Raw genomic sequence first — 10421 nt, 5'->3', positions numbered from 1 at the left:
ACTTGCTGCAGACACAGGGGGTGAGAGATGAGCAGCTTAACATCCAGCTGGACTGGACCTCCTCCTAGGGCACAGGCACAGTGAGCTCACTATCACATCCTCGAGGCTGTCGTGAGAGCCCAGTGCCACGGGAGAGCATGCCGATTGGGTCCCTGTGTGCTGCGCATACATGGGGAAGGTGTTGGCAGCAAGAGCAGGGTCCTCAAGATCTGTTTTCTGACTTATTTTCCTATGAGGCAGCCAAGCCTGCGAATTACTGTTGTTAGAATTCTTATATGATAGCGTGGTACTTACTGCCAGAGACTTAATCAATATGGATATAAGTTAGATGCCAGCACTAGAATTCAGAATAATGATTATAAAGATACTAACTGGGCTTGGAATAAAAAAACAGAAGACACTAGAGAATCCCTTTCTGGAGAAATAAATTAACTAAAATCGGATCCGGTCAAAATCTCAAAGATTATTTCTGAGATGGAACAAAAATTTTGGCTCTAACTGGCAGGATAAATGAGGAAGAAGAGGGAGTCCGTGCTCTAGAAAATAAAGAAGAACAAACCACTAAGAAAAAGAGAGAGAAACATCTCCTGGGTCATGAGGGTAGAGTTTGAGACCTAAGGGATACCACAAAGCCAAACAATATTAGAAGAAGTAGGATCCTAGAGGAAGAAGAAAGTGGGAGGGCAGCAGAAGGGATATTTAAGCAAACTGTAGCTGAAAACTTTCCTGATTTGGGGAAAAAATAGGCATTCGAGTCCAAGAGGCATGGAGAGTCCACCTCAAAATCAATAAAAAGAGATGAACACCTCAACATAGCATCATAAAGGTTGTAAATTTCAGAGCAAAGAGAAAATCCTGAAGGCAACCCAGGATAAGAGGTCCTTAACCTACAAGGGTAGAAACAGAAGGCTGGCACTGGACTTGTTCAGAGAAACCTGGCAGGCTGAAAAGACTGGCATGGCATATATAGAGGAAAAATGAGAAAAAGAGGCAGGCGAGAATCCTTTACCCAGCAAGGCTGACATTCAGAATGGAAAGAAGGATAAAGAGCTTTTGGGGCAGAGAGAAACCGAAAGAAATTGTGATCAGAAAACCAACCCTGCAAGAAATAGTCAATGGGATCATCAAGAGAAGAGAGACCCGAAAAGAAACAAAGACCCAAAAGGAAATAGAGAATGTACAAGAAACAGTGACTTTACAGGTAATCCTGTGGAATGACATTCATATGAAAACCCTTGGGGTGCAGCAAGGGCAGTCCATAGAGGAAGCACGGAGCAATTCAAGCCTTTCTGGAGAAACAAGAAAAGTCTCCAATACAGAACCTCACCTTCCACCTAAAGGAGCTGGAGAAAGAACAGCCACTAAAGCTGAAATCCGGCCAGGTAGAGAATTAATAAATGTTAGAGCAAACATCAATAAGCCGAAACCAAAAGCACAGTACAACAGATTCACAAAACCAAGAGATGCATCTTTGAAGGAATGCACAAAATGGGTAAAACCCTAGCCAGACATATCAAAAAGAAAAGAAAAGGACCCAAAAGGATAAAATCACAAATGAAAGAGCAGAGCTCACAACCGACATCAGAAAAATACCAACAATTCTAAGAACATATTCTGAGCAAAAATAGGCCAACCAATTAGGCAATCTGGGAGAAATGGAGGCATCCCTAGAAACATAGAAATGACCAAAATTGAAACCAAGAAAGAAAGAGAAAACCTGAATAGATCCATAACCCCAAAAATGAAAAATTGAAACGAGTGATCAAAACTCTCCCAAACAAGGGCATAGCACTGGATGGCTTCCCAGAAGATTTCTACCCCACCTGATAGAATTGACCCTTATCCTCCTGGAGCTGTTCCAAAAAATACAAATGGATGGGAAATTTAGAAATGAAGTGTATAAGGTCCATTATTTCCAAAGATCATTGGTCACATGAGTATGCATTCTTCAGTGAAAAAAGGTCTGTTCTGCATGTAGTGAACCATGGAGACATGGTGCACTGTTTATATCCTTCCAGAAGTTGCTTCTTATCAGCACATTGATAAACTATCAAGACAGAAAGAATAAAAAACAGGAACACACGATTCACCAATACTAGGAAAGAAAGATATCACTGCAATGCAGGAACGCATGGAAAGAGGAAGAAGGGAAATGACAAACAAGTCTACACACATAAATTGGACAAGGCCAATGACATGGAACAATTCTTCAAAACCCCACACTTGCTATCACCCTCAAGAGGCAAGAGATAACTAGAGCAGTCCTTAGCATGTGTGTGTGTGTGTGTGTGTGTGTGTGTTTCTATATCAGCAAGGAATGAGCTCAGTATCACAGACACTGACCAGGTATCCCAGCAAATGAACTCCATTCTGACTGTACCTGCCTTAAGAGAGCACCGTAGCTCAAGGATTCAGGCCCATAGGACAGCCTCCAGTTTAGACCCAATCTGGTTGTCTCCAGTGCTTCTGACGGACCAGCTAAGAATCAGAGACCCCCACAATCCCCTCCTCCAGGTCCATTCATTTGCTAGTGCAGCTCACAGAACTTGGGAGACCAGCTGGCTAGTAGATTAGGGTTTCATACTAGGTTTCATACTAGTCATTAGACTAGGTTTCATACAAAGGATGGTCAAGGAACTGAATGAGTGGCCAGATACAGAGATACATAGGGTGAGGTTGAAATGGTCTCTGGTCCCTTCAGGAGTTTGAGGCCCAGGATCCTGGAATAGGGTTCACCGACTTGGAAGCACTCTGACCACCCGCCTTTTGAGTTTTTATGGAGCCTCCAACCCCCTCATCACATGTGGCCTTCCCAAAATTCCCCTCAAGATTGTAAACCCAGCTGTGGTGGAGGGTGGCTGGTTATGCATAACAAGACATTCACATCACCTCCATGGCTTTGAAAGAATTTCAGGAACAGAGGTCAAGAGACCTATGCTTAAACAATATACACATTTTGCTCTAGAAATTGCAAGGGTTTTGGGAGGTGTGAACCAGAAACCTAGATGAAGACCAGATGACATCTTTAAAGCATGGTATCTGAGCTGTAGAACAATGATTAAAAATTGAATCTGTAGTTACCCTACTGAGAAATCCCCAGGCCCAGATGGTTTCCATGGTAAATTCTACCAGAGACTTAAAGAAGTAAGAGCACCCATGATATGCAGTCTCTTCCAGAAAAAACAGGATAGGAGGGACTATGTCCCAACCTATGAGGACAGCATTATCTAGATACCCACAACTAATAATACAAAGGAGAGAAAACAAGGAAGAAAAGAGGGTGGGAGAGAGAGTCAGAGAGAAAGATAAGGGAGGAAGGTGGAGAGGGTGGGAGAGAGGGTAAGATGAAGGCATAGAGGGAAGAAGGGATAAAAGGAAAGGGGGAAGGAAAGAAAGAAGAAGCAAGAAAAGGAGAGAGAAAGGGCAGGAGGGAGGGAGGAAGGAAGGAAGGAAGAGGGAGAGATGAAGAAAGAAAGAAAGAGAGAGACAAGAAGGAAGAAAGAAGAGAGAAGGAAAATAAGGGCCAACTACAGACCAATATCCCTTCGAACCCCATGAGAACCCTCATTCAATATATAATGAATTAAAATGCTAAAATATATAAAAGAATAAGGCACTACAACCGAGTGCCAATTCTCCTGAAAATGCAAGATAGGTTCACAGGTGCACATGGATCCATTGCAACGTGCCGTGTTAATGATCTAAAGAAAAAGATCACAGGTCATATCACTTGATACAGAAAGAACATTTGATGAAACCCAACACTCATTTGTGATGAAAACCTCCAGCAAAATCAGAATAGAGGGGAACCTCCTCAACCCATAAGGGCCATCTCCAAAAACATCCAGAAGCTTCCATCAGGTGTAATGGGGAAGCACTAGATATTCTCCCTGAAACCAGGAATAAGAGCAAAATCTACGATCACGCGTCTCATTCAACTTCATACTGGAAGTCAAGCCACTCCAATGAAAAATTTTAAAAAGTACACACATGCAATCAATATTGCAGTGTGCCTCATAACAGAGAAAATGCGGAAATTAATCTTATATGTCCATTGACAATATAGAACCAATATATGTGAATTGAAAAATATGAGTATATATAACAAAACAATAGCAACACGGATCCACCTGGAGGACCTAAGCTAAGTGAAAGGAGCCAGACACGGAAGCACAGGTTAGAATGGCAGTCGTTCATGTCTAAAGCGAGTGAGAAATGGGAATATGTGCGTCCGTGTTGTACCCACATATTAGGCACAATACAGCCGTTTTACATAGTTAAGAACATTGTACTGCCCCCTGCCCATCAGCTTGATGGGTCCCCACTTCAGGGGTGGGGACTGGAGCCAGTAGGCCCAGGGGAGGTCCCGGTGGGGTCCAGAGCCACGGATGGGCCCGTTCAGCCCTGACAAGGACCAGAGTGCTCGGGAACACGTGTGAGGCGGGGGACAGTCCCAGACATGGGAAGCAGCTGAAGGTCCATCAGGAATCCTAGGGGTCAGTTGTTGATGGGGTCAAGGCAGGGATCATAGGCAGCAGGAGCTCGGGAGGCCCAAGCTGAGATCCCAGTCAGCAGGAACTTGGGGGATCCAGGTGGGGTCTTAGGCATGTAGGAGCAGGTCTGGCCCCAAGGGAGACTTCAGCAGCGAGAGCATGAATGCCCCAGGCAGGGTCCAGAGCGTCAGTTCCGCAGAGGAGACCAAGGGGCTGTGGTTGGCCCTAGGAGTGGGGGAAGCCAGGTGAGGGCCATCTCTGGTAGACAGAGGCACCGCTGTCAGGCTGCTCCCAGAGCCAACAAGGCCTGCCTCTCATGCTAGGCCCTTTTCCGAGGGTGCTGGGCTCCCTGAGGATGCAGGGGCGAGAGGAGCCATTCTGCTCCCTCCTTTCCCCCTGCTTTCCTCTGGCTTGGATGGGACCCCCACCACGGACCCTCTCTGTTTCAGGCACGCCCAGTCCTGTCTTCAGGGGACGCCCGGGAAGGTGCTGACCTCTCGTTGTGCAGTCTCGCTGTGCAGGCTCACGGACCATCACGGCTTCCTGCAGTGAGTCCTGGGGCCCTCCTCCGGCCAGCTCAGGGGCAGAATGCATTGACAGGAACTTCTCTCTCTGGAGGCAGTACACAATGTGGGAGTGGCAGGCTAGACACTGGGCACGCAGGATCCGTGAGCCCGTGGTGTCCTCAGACTGATGGTCACAGGGGCCACCCAGGCAACAGTGACAGGACTAGGAGTGGCCCAACCCACTTTAGGAGCAAGTCTCTCCAGGGGGACCGCTGAGGGACCCCAGTCCAGCCCACCTGGCAGCAATTGCCTTCTCACCCACAGGTGGGATGCTGCTGTTCCCCCCTGAGCCACAGGCAGCTAGCAGCCCCGGCCCTCCCCAGGGTCAGACCTCCCCTCCCAGGTGTTGGGGGCTCTGGGGCCGGGTCTGTTACTCAGGACTCTGCTTCTCTTGCCTTCCAGGGAGAAGGAGCTGCCGGGCCTCAGCAGCCACGAGGCCAATATATGAGCCTGTCCTGGGACATGGGCAGGACACAGAGGGTGGGCATGGGGCCAGGGAAGAGCAGTCCCAGTCCCCAAAGCTGTCCCCAAGGATATGTCAACTAAGCGACTGTCCCAGGAATCCTCACGATACCGGGAACACACCTGACCCCTGGAGATGTGGTCAGCGGGAATGGCCCTGTGCCTCCTAGGCTCCTCTCAGTCTGTTCCCATGCCAGCCCCACTCCGCAGAGCACCTGGATGTTACCCGTGGGCCGGTCTACTGCTCCGGGTGGCTTATCCGCTGCTCCCTTCTCCTGTTCCAGCAACATCACCAGGAGACCCACAGGGCCGACAAGTGGGCGAAGATGCTTTGCAACTGGGACCACTACTGGCCCAGCGAGAAGGTGGGTGCTGCACACCTGCAGATGGCATATGTCCCATTGGCATTGGGGGTAAAGCCCCCTGCCTTCCCCAGACCCCAACCCCATGGGAATGCCCCTGTCTTGGGCGAGTCTGCTGGCAGAGCCCCAGCCTCTCCAGGCCCAAGCAGGCAGTGGAGGGAGCAACGGGTCAGGGCCCCAGTCCCCTCCTCTTCGTGGCATATGGGGCCCAGCTTGAGAGAGTCCCAGCCTCTCAGAGGACGCCCCGAGAGCCAAGACCAGAAGCTTCCAGTGAAGACCCGGGAGCTGAACCTCGGGAGTGTCCTGGGCCTCCAGGGCTGCTGAGTGTGATCCCTGATGCAGTGTCCCAGGCACTGTGGACACCGAGCTGATCTCTGCTTCAGAGACCAGGGAATAATGGAGGTGTCCGCAGGACATGGCCCAGGGAAACTCGGGACGCGCTCTGCTTCGGGGGCAGTTGGTGGCAGTTGGGATTCTGTGTGCTGATGCTGGCTCCTCCTCCCAGGTTTTGCCCCCAGAAAATTTAGGGGCGGGTCCGGCTCTTCTCCAAGGGCACCAGGCAAATGGAACAGGACGTGAACCAGACCTTCCGGAACCACGTCATGTTGGGGGACTGCTATGGTGTCATGTGAGGTTGGGGGATAAGCAGGGCTCTGGGGACCCGGAGCTACTCGGGGGGTCAGGCATGACCCAGGGGGCTTCTGAGCGGGAGACGCAGGGACACTGAGGAGAGGGGAGGAATGACCGACATGTGGGCAAAGATGCTATGCCACTGTGACCACTGTGGCCCAGCGAGAAGGTGGGTGCCTTGTGCCCACAGAAGGCTTGTGGCTCATTGGCGTTGAGGGTAAAGCCTGTGCCTCCCCCGGACCCCGACCTCACGGGATTGCCCCTGTCTGGGGTGAGTCTGCTGGCAGAGCCAAGCCTCTCCAGGCCCAAGCGGGCGGAGGAGGGAGCAATGGGTCCGGGCCCCAGTCCCCTCCTCTTTGTGGCAAAGCGGTCTAGCTAGAGGGAGACCCAGCCTCTTGAGGGACGCCCCGAGACCCAAAACCAGAAGCTTCCAGATGCCTCACAATCCCCGGGCTCAGTGGGGCAGCCCTAGTTCTGGGTCACAGCACTGCCTTGATTCCTTCAGATGCGTCCTCGAGTGTAACAAGAGGTCCCTTGCCAGGTCAGGGGTCAGGTGTGGGCCCCTCTGCTCCATATTGAGAAGGTGAAGTCCATCCAACAGGGGCTCTACGAATTAAGTCCTTGAGCCCTCAGCGGAGACGTGGCCCTTGGAGGAGGTCTGGGCGGGAGCCGAGGGTACCCCGTGGGGAGAGGCGAACTCGGGGCCAGGAGGACAGGGCTCGGTGCGGAGGAGGTGAAGACACTCGGGCTGACCCTCGGGAGTGTCCTGGGCTTCCAGGGCTGCCGAGTATGATCCCTGATGCAGGTGTCCCAGGAAGGATGTGCTCCTATGGGGTCCTACCTCAGAGACCAGGGAAGGAAGGACATGTCCTCAGGACAAGTCACGCGGCGGCTCGGGACGCTCCCTGCTTTGGGGGCAGTTAGTGGCAGTTGGGGTTCTGTGCCCCGATGCTGGTTCCTCCTCCCTGGTTCTGCCCCCAGAAAATGAAGGAGCGGGCCCAGCTCTCCTCCAAAGACATCAGGCAAATCGACCTGGACGTGAACCGGACCTTCCGGAACCATGTCATGTTGGGGGACCGCTATGGTGTAAGGTGAGGCTCGGGGACAAGCAGGGCTCTGGGGGCACAGGAGCTCTTTGGAGGGTCAGGTGCGACCCAGGGGACTCCTGGGTGGGGGACACGGGGTCACTGAGGAGAGGGGAGGAATGGCAGCAAACATGATCCAGCCATATGGTGAACATGAGCGAGGACCCAGGGATCACTACCTTCCCCCCTGGGGTTGCCGTGATGGGGAGGGCGCCAGGCCAGGGCCTCTCAGGGAAGCCATGTGAGCAGACCCATAAAGGAGGCGTGGAGCTGGTGTAAGGGGAGCCAGGCTGGGGGTGGGGTCGTTGGCGGGGGCACTACAGGGAGCTGGGGGCCTGGCAGCCCAGACTCGGCCGGGCGAGGACACACATGGACGAACAAAGGGCACACGGTCAAGGGGACAGTCCGCTGCGTGATTTTCTGCGTGGACTGGCATTGTATTTTTGACGGTGGACACTGTTTATAACGATAGCCAGGACCATGAACCCCCCAATGTCAGGGCCCCACCCCGGGTCCCATGCTCACCAGCCGCATCCCCCACCTCAAGTGTCCCCCACCGCGCCTCGCTGAAGACTGCGGGTCCCCTGGGGCTGCACTCTGCTCCTCGGGGGCTCTCATGCAGCTTGGTCAGACAAGAGCCACTCACCCTGCTCTCCCTGTCCCCAGGCAGCGAGCCATGTTCCATGTTCTCCGAGCTTATTTGGTGTACTACCCCATGAGTGTCCCTGCCACCAGCCCTCCTGCCCTGTGGGTGCCCTTTGTCTCCAGGATGCCTGAGCAGGGGCGACCCCTAGTTGGGATTCCAGTTCCCACGGTCCCAGAGATGCAAGCGGAGGGGCCCAGCACCCTAGGACTGACACCGGGCTGGGATGCCAACCTCAGTGAGAGCGATGGGTGACCCCTGAGTCCCTGAACGCTGGGTGCCCGGTGGCTTTGGCCTGCACAGCTGTGGTGCTCTCGCTTGGGGCTGGGTCCTGAAGAGCCGGTGGGAGGATTGGGACCTGGGTGGGGAGGGCAGTTATCCATGTCCTGACCTCCCACCAGCGAGGTGGCCCATTCCATGGGATCTGCGTCTTGCAGGAGGTGGGCTACTGTCGGGGGATGAGTGACACTGTGGGACTCCTCCTGATGCTCCTGCGTGAGGAAGACGCCTTCTGGGCCCTGGCCCAGCTGATGAGCTTGGAGACCCATGCCATGCATGGTAGGGGGCCTGCAGGGCACCTGGGCGGACCTGGAACTCAGGACCCCCTCTCCGCAGGGCAGCCGCAGTAGAGGGGCAGGCTGGGACCCCTAGCCAGCCTGCCTCCCCACTGGCAAAGGGCACGGCCTCCTCAGGGTGTCTGTAGCCATGGCCACTGGCCCCAGCATTTGCAGACCATTGTCTGCAAGGCCCCAAGGGGCCTTGAACCTCCTGCCTGGATGCCACCTTTCCTGCCGGGTCCCTCTGGCAGCCCACGGCCGGATGAAGCCCGGGTGGTGGCATCTCTCACTTCTTGCAAGAAGTGTGCTGGGTCCGACGGGCCTGCTGCACAGCCCAGCCACCCACTCAGCTGGCTGCAGGGGAACATCTGACCCAGTCAGGGGGGTGTCAGGGACTGGGCAGTGGGGAGGCCTTCACCCTGTGGAGCCCCCCTTGGACCACCCTGAGGCGGCTCCTCCCACACCCACTCTCCACACAGACCCCCTTTTCGCTCACCATGAAGCTGTGGGATGCCTACATGTGGATGGAGAGCGCGTCCTCACAACTATGGCCTATACCTTCCTCAGGCTGCTCCCCAGTAAGGGGCTGCACGGGATACCAGGGGTGCCCCATGCAGGTGTGAGGGTTGGGGAGATGGCCCCCACTCCCAGGAACGAGGAGCAGGCAGACATTGGTGGAGAGACACAGGCTGGCAGGTGGCTTCAGGCCCCACTGCAGAGGAGCAGCGGGCATGGGGCCTCCCCTGCCCGGCTCTTCCTCTGGTGCTCCTGGGAACAGCGGGTTGCCTAACTGCTGTCTCTGGGCAGGATCCTGGGACGGTGCGGAGGCATCCCTCTGCTCTGACTCACAGCATTGCCAGATCACCCCCAGGAGCAGAGATGACACGAGCCCCACCAAGACCAAAAGGAAGACTGAGGAATCCGAGCCCCCGTGGCCTTGGGCAGTCCTGAGTTCTGACCCAAAGCTGGTCAAGTGCTCAAGGAACTCTGTGTGTCTGCCTGCGTCCTGGGCGTGCCCCATGGATCCACGACTCCCAACGAGGGCAGAGCTGGGGATCAAAGGTCACCCCAGCCTTGGGACAGCAGGGCTGTGCCAGTGGGCCCCGCCCTCCCCTTCCTCACTGCAGGAGGCAGGAGCCACCAGAGCGGATGTCTCTAGCGGTCCCCTTGCAGCCCTGCGGCTATGGCCCTGGCCAGGCAGATGTGTCGGGACCCTGTCCGGGAATCCGGACGGTGCACCCCGGCTCAGGTGCACCGGCCTCACCACCTGCCTCTCAGGGCCCCAAACTCGCGAAAGGTGCCCACACCCGCATCAGCACAGTCGCCAAGTGGGTGACGCTAGCGCCTAGGCCTCTGTGGGACTTCTGCCTTCCTCTGAAGGAGAAGCTGGTGACCTCCCACTCTTGGTTCTGAGCCCCCGTTGACTGCTGATATTCAATAAAGTGTTGTCGTGGTCCAACACAAAGCTGGCCTGTCCTGCGGCGCCCGGACCGTCTGCTAGACACGCCAGACAGACACCCAGACAGAACAGGGGGGCTCGGCCCAGGCCGCCTCCCCAGTCCACGCAGGGCTCCCCGCAGAGGGGCCTCCAGGTAGACAACGCTGAGGGACCCGGGGCCCTTC

At 54.6% G+C, this 10421-nt stretch overlaps 1 long non-coding RNA gene and 1 pseudogene across 1 annotated transcript; one reads left to right on the top strand and one right to left on the bottom strand.

Annotated features, from left to right (window-relative positions):
• Positions 1–4400: 4400 nt before the first annotated feature.
• On the bottom strand, positions 4401–7694 carry LOC116580184. Its single transcript, XR_004281538.1, has 4 exons — positions 7267–7694; positions 5645–5901; positions 4988–5105; positions 4401–4718 (listed from the first exon to the last, which is right to left on the bottom strand). It is a non-coding gene; the product is annotated as an uncharacterized LOC116580184 (long non-coding RNA).
• LOC116580183 lies at positions 7117–8962 on the top strand (annotated as a pseudogene).
• The last annotated feature ends 1459 nt before the right edge of the window (positions 8963–10421 follow it).

Source organism: Mustela erminea, chromosome 19 (genome assembly GCF_009829155.1).
Source record: "Mustela erminea isolate mMusErm1 chromosome 19, mMusErm1.Pri, whole genome shotgun sequence".
Taxonomy (NCBI): domain Eukaryota; kingdom Metazoa; phylum Chordata; class Mammalia; order Carnivora; family Mustelidae; genus Mustela; species Mustela erminea.
The sequence above is the reverse complement of the archived record's forward strand: the minus strand, read 5'-3'. Positions and strand labels throughout refer to the sequence as shown.